Below are 9,909 nucleotides of genomic sequence, written 5' to 3'. Positions count from 1 at the left end.
TGTCCTCGAGTTTAAATATTCAGTCGCTCCAACCAGATGTACAACTGAGACAGCAGTTGGAACTGGTCTACCAAATCATTGTCTTCACCATCCTTACTGGTTTTATTTCCTCAACTCTTTCATTTCCTCATTACTGTGTTGAGTGATTGTTCATATCTGTGTTTGAAGACTTTGACTGAAGACTTTCTTAATTTCCTCAGTTCAATTTCTTCAGTCTGTTTGTCTTCATCTTGTGTTATCCTGTGTTTACGCTTTCTGTACTCTGTGTTGGTCTTCATTTCATCATGATGACCATGTGTGTATTCTGTCATGCTTACTTCTGAGTACTTATTCCGCTGCAAGTAGTTCTTCGCTAAGGAATTTCCTCACCGGCAAATTCCTCAGTGAAGAATTCATAAAAATCGCCTATTCACCCCCCTCTAGTCGATATAACGCACTTTCAATTGGTATCGGAGCAAGGTACTCCCTTGTTCTGTGTGATTTTGGTTTAACCACCTAGAGTTCTAGTTATGTCGACCGCAGGTATGATCAAGGTCTCTGCTGGGTGTCCTACCTTCGATGGCACGGACTACCCCTACTGGAAGAATAAGATGCGAATGCATCTTGAAGCAATTGACAACGATCTCTGGTACGTTATGGAAAATGGTGTTCCCTCAGTCACACCTTCCCTGAATGCTGCTGATGTGAAGAGATTCGAGCAACGCGATTCTCAAGCGAAGAATTTCATATGTGGTCATCTGAGTAAAGGGCAGTATGGTAGAGTGAGTGCTTTGGAAACTGCTAAGCTTATCTGGGATAGGCTCTCCAAAGTAAACGAAGGAGTCTCAACTCAACGTGACTCTCGTGTTGACGTTCTTTGCAATCTCTTCAACCGCTTCAAAAGACTCGATAATGAAAATGTTCAGCAGACCTTCGATCGCCTCACTGATATCTGAAATGAGCTTCAAGCGCTCGGTGCCACTGACATCACCGACCATGAGGTGGTGAAGAAATTGCTGAGATCACTCGATTCATCATTTGACACTCTGACACTGATGATTCAAGAGCGTGCTGATTACAAGTCACTAGATCCCACTAATATCCTCGAGAGGCTAAATACTCATGAGTGCCAGCTTGCTGAAAAGAGAGATCTCTATGGTTCAAGCTATGTCAGAACACGTGCCCTGAAGGCCAAGGCAGTGTCTGAATCTGAATGTGAAGATTCTGGTAGTAGCCTTGGTGATCCTGAAGAATTGAGCCAGGAGCTAGCACTGCTCGTGAAGAAGTTCCAGAAATTCTTAAGATGTGGTCGCTTTGGAAAATCTTCAAGGAGAAGTGATTCCTCATCAAGTGACTATAAGAGAAGGCTATGCCACAAATGCAAGAAGCCTGGTCACTACATTCAAGATTGTCCTCAATGGGACAAGGAAGTAAAGAAGAAGAAATACAAGGATTACAGTTCTGATGATGCCAAGAAGAAGAAGAAATCTTCAAAGTCTTCATCATCAAAATCCTCGAAGTCTTCATCCCACAAGAAGAGAAGTTCCAAGAAGGCTCGGGCATTCATTGGCAAGGAAATGGATTCTGAGGCTGAATCTGAGGATAATGAGGAAGAGGAGGCATTTGAGGAGTCTGAGTCAGGTGTGGCAAGTCTAGCTCTTGCTACCGCATTTGTCAGCAAGTCTATCTTCAACTCTAAAGAAAATGGCAACACCAACAACGCTGATGAAGGCAATGACAACTACGCTCCCACCTATTGCTTCATGGCAAAGGCTGCTAAGGTAACTAAATACCCCTCCTCTGAATCAAGTGAGGATGAATCTGATGAAAATCTTAAGCCTAGCTACTCTAAACTTGCTAAGATTGCTGTGAAACAACAAAAGGCTATTGAAAAACTTCAAAACATGCTAGACAAAAGTGATGATATGTTGGGTGATGAAATGGACCGCACTAAAGACTTAACTGAAAATCTTCAGAGACTTCAGTCTAAGTTTGACAACCTTCAAAGTCATCATAAAACTCTCTTAACTGATCACGAGAAGCTTTCTTATGAATCTCTTCAAAGAAAGCAAGATCTTGAGAAGCTAAGAGTGAGTTATGAAGATCTTTAGAAGGAGCGCGATTCATTACTTGCTCAACAAATCAACGCTACTCAGGAAGAATTTGATCCTTCATGCTTAAAGTGCATTGAACGAGAATCTGCTAATTCTTCACCTGAATGTTCAAATGCTTCAAATGTTACAAGTTCTTCACCTGCCTCTGCTATCACTAATTCCTCATTTGAGGACATTGCTAATATCACTGACGATGCAGGGCTGAAGGAATTGTATATGACAGGCATGTACAAAAGCCTCAAAGGGCATCAGACTCTTTGTGATGTGCTTAAGAAGCAGATCCTCAACAGGAACCCTAGGAAAGAGGGTATTGCCTTTGAGAGGAAACTTAATGCTAATGGAACATATTGGAAGCCTGAGCAGTACCCCAAAACCTCATGGGTTGCTGCAAAGGGACCTCCAGTTGATCCATCTAACTTATCTGGCTTTACGTGTGAATCTTCTCATTCTTCTGATGAGTCATTTGACTCCAACTATAAACTGTTCAAAAATCAGAATGGTGAAGTATTTGCTAGATATGTTGGCACTAACTGCAGGAACGGTTCCCCTATGAAGAAAATCTGGGTTCCCAAAAGTTATGTTGAAAGTCTTTAGGTGAATGTCCTCATGACACCACCAGTGAAGAATAGGAACTCCAGATCAAACTCTTCATATGGACCAAATTCTTCATATGGATCCAAGTCCTCATACGGACCAAATTCCTCACATGGATCAAATTCCTCAAAAGGATCAAAATCCTCATATGAACATCATCGTGCTAACAACTCTGTTTCGCAGGGTAGAGCTAAGGGCTAGAATATGTGCATTATTCTTCAAATCATTATGTTCATAAGTCCTCGAAGAATTTCTCTGCTTATTCGTATGCTTACCCTAACCCCTCTTATGCAAAACGAAGTGGACTGGCGTCCATGCCACCTTTCTCAAATGGTGCTCGCAGAGTGATGAATTCTTAGCCACCTCTCCAGATGTGGGTGGTGAAGAAAAAGAACTAATCTCTTATGCAGGGTTAGGTCTCCAGTCGTGCTCAAAACAACTGAAAAATTTGTTGGAGACCTGAACTGTGCCTGATAGGACGCAGGCTAATCATGATGAAATGAACCTTCATTTCACATGTCCTCACACTGCTTATCTGTGCTATTGCTTGATGAAATTGAACTGATGATACTGATGTCATATTCTTCACCGATGAAGTATATGAGTTTATAAGCTGCACTAATTCATCTGCAGGATGATCAACCCAAAGCAAATGAGTGGGTCCTCGATAGTGGATGTACAAATCATATGACCGGTGACAAGAATCTATTGATGGATGCTCCCTTAACACCGTCACATCTGAAGCATATCATCTTCGCTGACAAAGACAAAAGTTAGGTATTGGGTCTAGGTAAGGTTGCGATCTCTAAGGACATACACATGGACAAAGTCATGCTTGTCGAGTCCTTAGGATACAACCTCATGTCTGTCTCAATGCTTTGTGATCTTGATATGGTTGTTGTCTTTGGCAAGTATCGTTGTGTTGTGATCATGGAAGCTGACAATTCCAAAGTCTTCGAAGGCTTTAGGAGAGGAGACTTGTACATTGTTGATTTCTGACCACAACCTGTCGTGTGCTTACTTGCAAAAGCTTCAGAAGGCTGGCTATGGCATCGATGACTTGGTCATGCTGGCATGAGGAATCTGCACACGCTCGCGAAGAAGAAGCATGTCATTGGCATTGACAATGTCAAATTCCTCAAGGATCACTTATGCGGAGCCTGTGAAGCTGGGAAGATGACTAAGGTCAAGCATCCAGCGAAGACTATCATGACCACCACTTGACTATTTGAATTGCTTCACATGGATCTCTTCGGTCCTAATCATTATTCTGCTGTGACAAATGATGCATCCCTATATGGCTTTGTTATTGTTGATGATTACTCTCGTTACACATGGGTACACATTGTTACTTACAAACATAAAGTGCAGGAAGTCTTCAAACGATTTTCCTCGAGGGCTTCAACCAATTTTGGTGTGAAGATCAAGCACATCAGGAGTGACAAATGGGACTAAGTTCAAGAATTCCGGTGTTGATGGCTATCTTGATGAACTTGGTATTACTCATGAGTTATCTGCTCCTTATACTCCTCAGCAAAATGGCGTCGTGGAGCGCAAGAACAGAACTCTTGTTGAGATGGCTCGCACTATGTTTGATGAAAATGAAACGCCTCATCGTTTTTGGATTGATGCAATTGATACTGCGTGTCACATCATCAACAGAGTATATCTTCACAAATTCTTCAAGAAGACTGCCTATGAACTCCTCACTGACAAGAAACCAAATCTGAGTTATTTCAAAGTCTTCGGTGCTAAATGTTGGATTAGAGATCCTCATCACAATGCTAAATTTGCACCAAAAGCACATGAAGGTTTTATGCTTGGTTATGGAAAGGACTCGCACACCTATAGAGTCTTCAACATCGCTCTTCACAAGATTGTTGAAACTGTAGATGTGCGGTTCAATGAAACTAATGGCTCGCAAAGAGAGCACCTACCTTCTGTGATAGATGAACCAGCACCTGAGGATTCTATCAAGTTCAATGCTACTGAGGATGTCATTCCTACCGAAGAATCTACTGAAGAATTCATTCTAGAACGCGAAGATCGTCAAGCTAATGCACCTGAGGAAAATGCTGAAGAAAATGGTGCTGAAGAAAATGCTGATCAAATTCCTCGATGACAACCAGCTCATCCTCGCGTTGCAAAAGAAGTGCAAGTTGAAAAGATCATCGATGACATTGAAGCACCAGGTCCTCTCACCCGCTCAAAAGCTTCACATTTATCTAACTTTTGTGGGCACTATGCTTTTGTCTCCATCACAGAGCCCACTAAGGTAGATGAAGCATTTCTGGAGCCTGAGTGGATTCAGGCCATGCAAGAAGAATTACATCAGTTCGAGCTCAACAATGTCTGGGAACTGGTCAAACGCCCAGATCCTCGCAAGCATAATATCATTAGCACAAAGTGGATCTACCGCAACAAGCAAGGTGAAAATGGCCTTGTGGTGAGGAATAAGGCACGACTTGTAGCTCAAGGCTACACGCAGGTTGAAGGAATTGATTTTGATGAAACTTTTGCACCTGTTGCTAGACTTGAGGCTATTCACATATTACTTGCTTATGCTAACCATCATAATATCACTTTATATCAAATGGATGTGAAAAGTGCATTCCTCAATGGTAAGCATGAGGAAGAAGTATATGTTGCTCAACCCCCAGGTTTTGAAGATCCAAAGAATCCTGACAAAGTCTTCAGACTCAACAAGGCCCTCTATGGCCTCAAGCAAGCCTCTCGGGCGTGGTATGATACTTTGAAGGAATTCTTCATGAAAAATGGCTTCACACCCGATTCACTCGACCCTACTCTCTTTACTAAATCTTATGATGGTGAACTGTTCGTGTGCCAAATATACATTGATGATATTATTTTTGGCTGTACTGACCAACGTTATACTGATGAATTTGCCTATATGATGAGTGAAGAATATCAAATGTCTATGATGGGAGAGTTGAAATTATTCTTAGGTCTTCAAATTCGTCAATAGCACAATGGCATATTCATATCTCAGGAGAAATACCTCAAGGATGTTCTGAGGAAATTCGGCATGCAAGATTGCAAAGGAGTCAAAATTCCTATGCCCACGAATGGCCATCTATGCACTGATGAAAATGGTATTGACTTCGATCACAAGGTATACTGCTCCATGATTGATTCTTTATTGTACTTATGTGCATCTAGGCCAGATATAATGCTTAGTGTTTGCATGTGTGCCCGATTTCAAGCTACACCGAAGGAATCACACCATAAGGCTGTGAAGCATATTCTTCGATATCTAGCTCACACACCAACACTAGGACTATGGTACCCCAAGGGCTCTACTTTTGACCTCATGGGATATTCTGACTCTGACTATGCTGGTGATCGTGTGGACCGCAAGTCAACATCTGGTACTTGTCATTTCCTCGGACGATCTTTGGTCTGTTGGTCCTCGAAGAAACAAAACAGCTTATCACTGTCTACTGCTGAAGCTGAGTACATTGCTGCTGGTTCTTGCTATGCTTATTTGCTGTGGATGAAGCAAACTCTCAAGGACTACGACATCAACATGAAGAATGTGCCTCTCTACTGTGACAATGAGAGTGCCATCAAGATTGCTCACAACCCAGTTCAGCACTCGAAGACAAAGCACATTCAGATTCGTCATCATTTTCTTCGTGATCCTGGGTTGAAGGGTGACATTTCTATTGAGCATGTGAAGACTGAAGAACAGCTAGCTGATATCTTCACAAAGCCCTTGGATGAGAAGAGATTTAGCAAGTTGCGGTGTGAGCTAAATATCTTAGAGTCTTCGAATGTTCTTTGAAAAGGACACTCATCCTAACACTTATGCAAAATTGATGACTTAGATGTGTAACACATGAAGAAACGTTTTTCTTCAATCAATGAAGAATAACACTCTAAGTGTGAAAAAATTAATGAAGAATTTGATTCTCAGAACCCTACGACAATTGTACGCGGTGTCTGAAATCATCATTCTTATACGGTGGGTCACGCCACCACCAAAGTTGAAAATCTTCAATTTGAGTTTTTCCCCAGTTCTGAAATTCTTCAATTTTTCAAATTCTTCAACCTTTCAAAATCTTCACTGTTTCCGTTGTTTTTCTTCATTGACTATATATATATATATATATGAGTTTATGTCCTTTACAACATTCACTTATGGCTATTTCTTCAAGTTGCATTTTCTGCTAAGTGAATGTGATCGGACCCTTCCCCCTCTATGCTATACTCAACCCAATCTATTCACAAATTCTTCATGTGCGTTCTATTTGAAACTCGTTCAAAATCTTCACTGTGTCCTGTCAGCTGAAGAAATTGCGAACGGAACTTTAAAACTAATCTTATCCAAATTTTGGGTTTTGCCGCTCAAACCGTCCCATATCCCACGATAGACTTATCTATTCACCCACGATCTAACACGATCTCCACTTTTCAGTACGTGGGTGACACATGTCAAGCGAATGAGAAGGGCCAGGGGCACGTTCGTCCTAAATCTTCGGGCGAACAGTTTTTCACTGCGACTATAAATACCCCCTCACCCCTTCCTCACTTCCTTTACCCCGTTCGACCGCTCTCTCTCTCGCTCGAGCTTCTCAAACCCTAGCGCCGCCGCTACTCCATCGTCGCCGGTGAGAAAGAGCTTCACTGCCTCGACCTCGTTGCCGTCGTACTCGCGCCGGCCGCGGAAATCTTCACTCCGCCGCCGTCGTAGCTGTCTTCCTCCGCCAAGTTAGGGCGTGGAAGATCTGAACTGACGAGCTTCAAATCTACACTTCTCAGTTCGTCGTGTTCTTCACCAAGGGTAATTAAAAGTTACTTTTACTGCCCTCTTTGATTCAAATTTTCTCTACAAAATCTTCAAAGGTATTTTATTCTTCAAATCCTCACACACAAAACACCTCACTAGTCATCTGCTCTTGATTCGTTTCTCTAAGCATCATTTATCTTCAAGATTCCTCAATTGTGTGGATCTTCAATCTATACAACTCTGGAACCTAAGACAAAGAACGCTTAGTGAAATTCTTCAAGACTCATCTGGTCAAATTCCTCAAACTTGTTCTTTTTGAAAACCTTCTGAGAACGCATATGACCTCTTCAAATTCCTCGCAACTATACTCTGTTCACAGGTACTCATGTCCGCTGCTGAATCACTAGGTTCTCATCAACTTAACTCATTTGCAGCGTTCCTCGAAGAAAAGTTGCATACTTCTTCAGAGAATTCGATTGTTCAAATCCCTCAACTGAAGAATATGGCAGAAGGTAAGAAACCACAAAAAGGAGGAAAGCGTCCTGAGGTCATGACTGCATTTGAAATAACTGAGGACATCTATGCTGACTATTGCACACCTGATGAGGCTAAGTTCGGAAAGGAGAACAAAAATCAGCGCAAGGTGCGCATACATAGGATTGAAAGGAGATGGGCAAGAGAATGGAGGGAGTACAGATATGTAACTCCAAAGTATATGAAGAAATTCGCTCTAAATCCTCCCTGCCCAAGAGCTCCATTGGCACCTGGCCAAGAAGCTGACCCCACCAGCATCAAGCGTGGTGAGGATTTCCCTCAAGAATGGGCTAAACACCAAGCCAAGTTGGCAAGACAAGCCAAAGAAGCAGTGAGGAAATTTAATGAAGACTCTGCTGCTGCTGCTGCCACAAAGGCCTCTGACAAGCCTAGAAAATCAATGGCAAAGAAGCCCGCTCACAAACCAAGTGCTTCACCAACTGTGCCCTCACGGCCAAGTTCCTCGGCAATGCCCTCACGGCCAGAATCTTCAAAGCCCTCACGGCCAAATTCTTCAAAGCCCTCACGGCCAATTCCTCATGCTGCTCCTGCTCCTCCAAAGTCCTCAGCTCCTCCCCCAAAGTACTCAGTTGCTCCGGCAAAGTCCTCAATACCTGTACATCTGGCCATGTGCCAAAGGACTGCAGGCATCTCTATTGCCTCTGGTGTCTCAGCGAGTTCCTCAGCTGCACCAAATTCTTCATCAGGCGCCACTCTGCTGAAGACCAAGGCAACTGCTGGATGAGTTCCTCGGCCTAGTCCGAAGAAGAAACAGGTTACCTTCCAAGTGCCATTTGACGATGAAGCTGATGATGATGAACTTGCAGAAATCATCAAAGACAGGCAAGAAAGGGCTGCTAGAGCCAAAGGCACAAATGTGCCACTGCTTTTGGATCCAAACACCCCTATGCCTGATTTTCATTTGACTCCTGGCCAAAGTCACATGCTGACCCATTTCATCACTGAAGAGAAATGGAAATTTGAGAAGGCCAGGCAAATCAAGAAGGCTCAGTTCAGGAAAGAGAAGTTCCTGAGGAACAATGTTGTCACAATGACAACTGATGAACTCCTCAAGATCCAGTCTGAAGTCAAAGCCCTCAGCGATGATTTCAATGCTTATTATGCTGATTTGCAAGGAGCCAAAGTCAGGTTCGTTAAACTGACTAAGAAGTTCACCAATGTTGCAGCCCCATCGCAACAAGAAATTCCTCAAGCTGAAGCTTCTACTCAGCAAACTGAAGAACATGCCAGCACCGCTGATGACTTTCAAGCTGCTGATGAAAATGCTAGTTCCAGGGCTGATGACTCCATTCCAGCCGTTGAAGACATTGCTAGGGCATCCACTAGTGGTGTGCCTGAAGAAAATGAAGAAGTCAGGGCAACTGCATCAGTTGCGCCTGAGGAAATTCAAATAGATTCCTCAGCTCCTCATGCGCCTACACCAACTCCTACCCTTCCATCTGCATCAGATGTGAGCAAGACCAAGGCTACAGAGAGAGCTGCAGTGAAGAAAAGGAAAGCATCATCTGCTTCAGATTCTTCAGCTCCGAAGAAAATGAATCCTATGACCATTTCACTTGAAAATCCAATTGATGTTGTTCCGATTTCCACCATGCCATCAAAGGACCTTGTTCCTTTTGGTGAAGAATATGTGATCCCTAGCGGATCTGATGAAGACAATCATTCTGCTGCTTTGTCAGAGCAGATTGATGAAGAAATTGAAGTGGATGCGATCCCTTCAACGCCTGTTGCTTCCTCGCCAATGCCTCAGTTCACAGCTGAAGAGGCTGGCATTGAAGAAATTGAAGATGAAGACGTGGATATTGGATGCGCTACGCCTGTGATGAATGATGACTTTTGGGAAAGTCAGCATCCCAATTTTCCACTCTTCACCCCAATACAACAAATACCTCAGTCCCTTGCACCAACCGTTCAAAT

The sequence above is a fragment of the Triticum dicoccoides genome, chromosome 4B, assembly GCF_002162155.2.
Source record: "Triticum dicoccoides isolate Atlit2015 ecotype Zavitan chromosome 4B, WEW_v2.0, whole genome shotgun sequence".
Lineage (NCBI taxonomy): Eukaryota > Viridiplantae > Streptophyta > Magnoliopsida > Poales > Poaceae > Triticum > Triticum dicoccoides.
The sequence above is the reverse complement of the archived record's forward strand: the minus strand, read 5'-3'. Positions refer to the sequence as shown.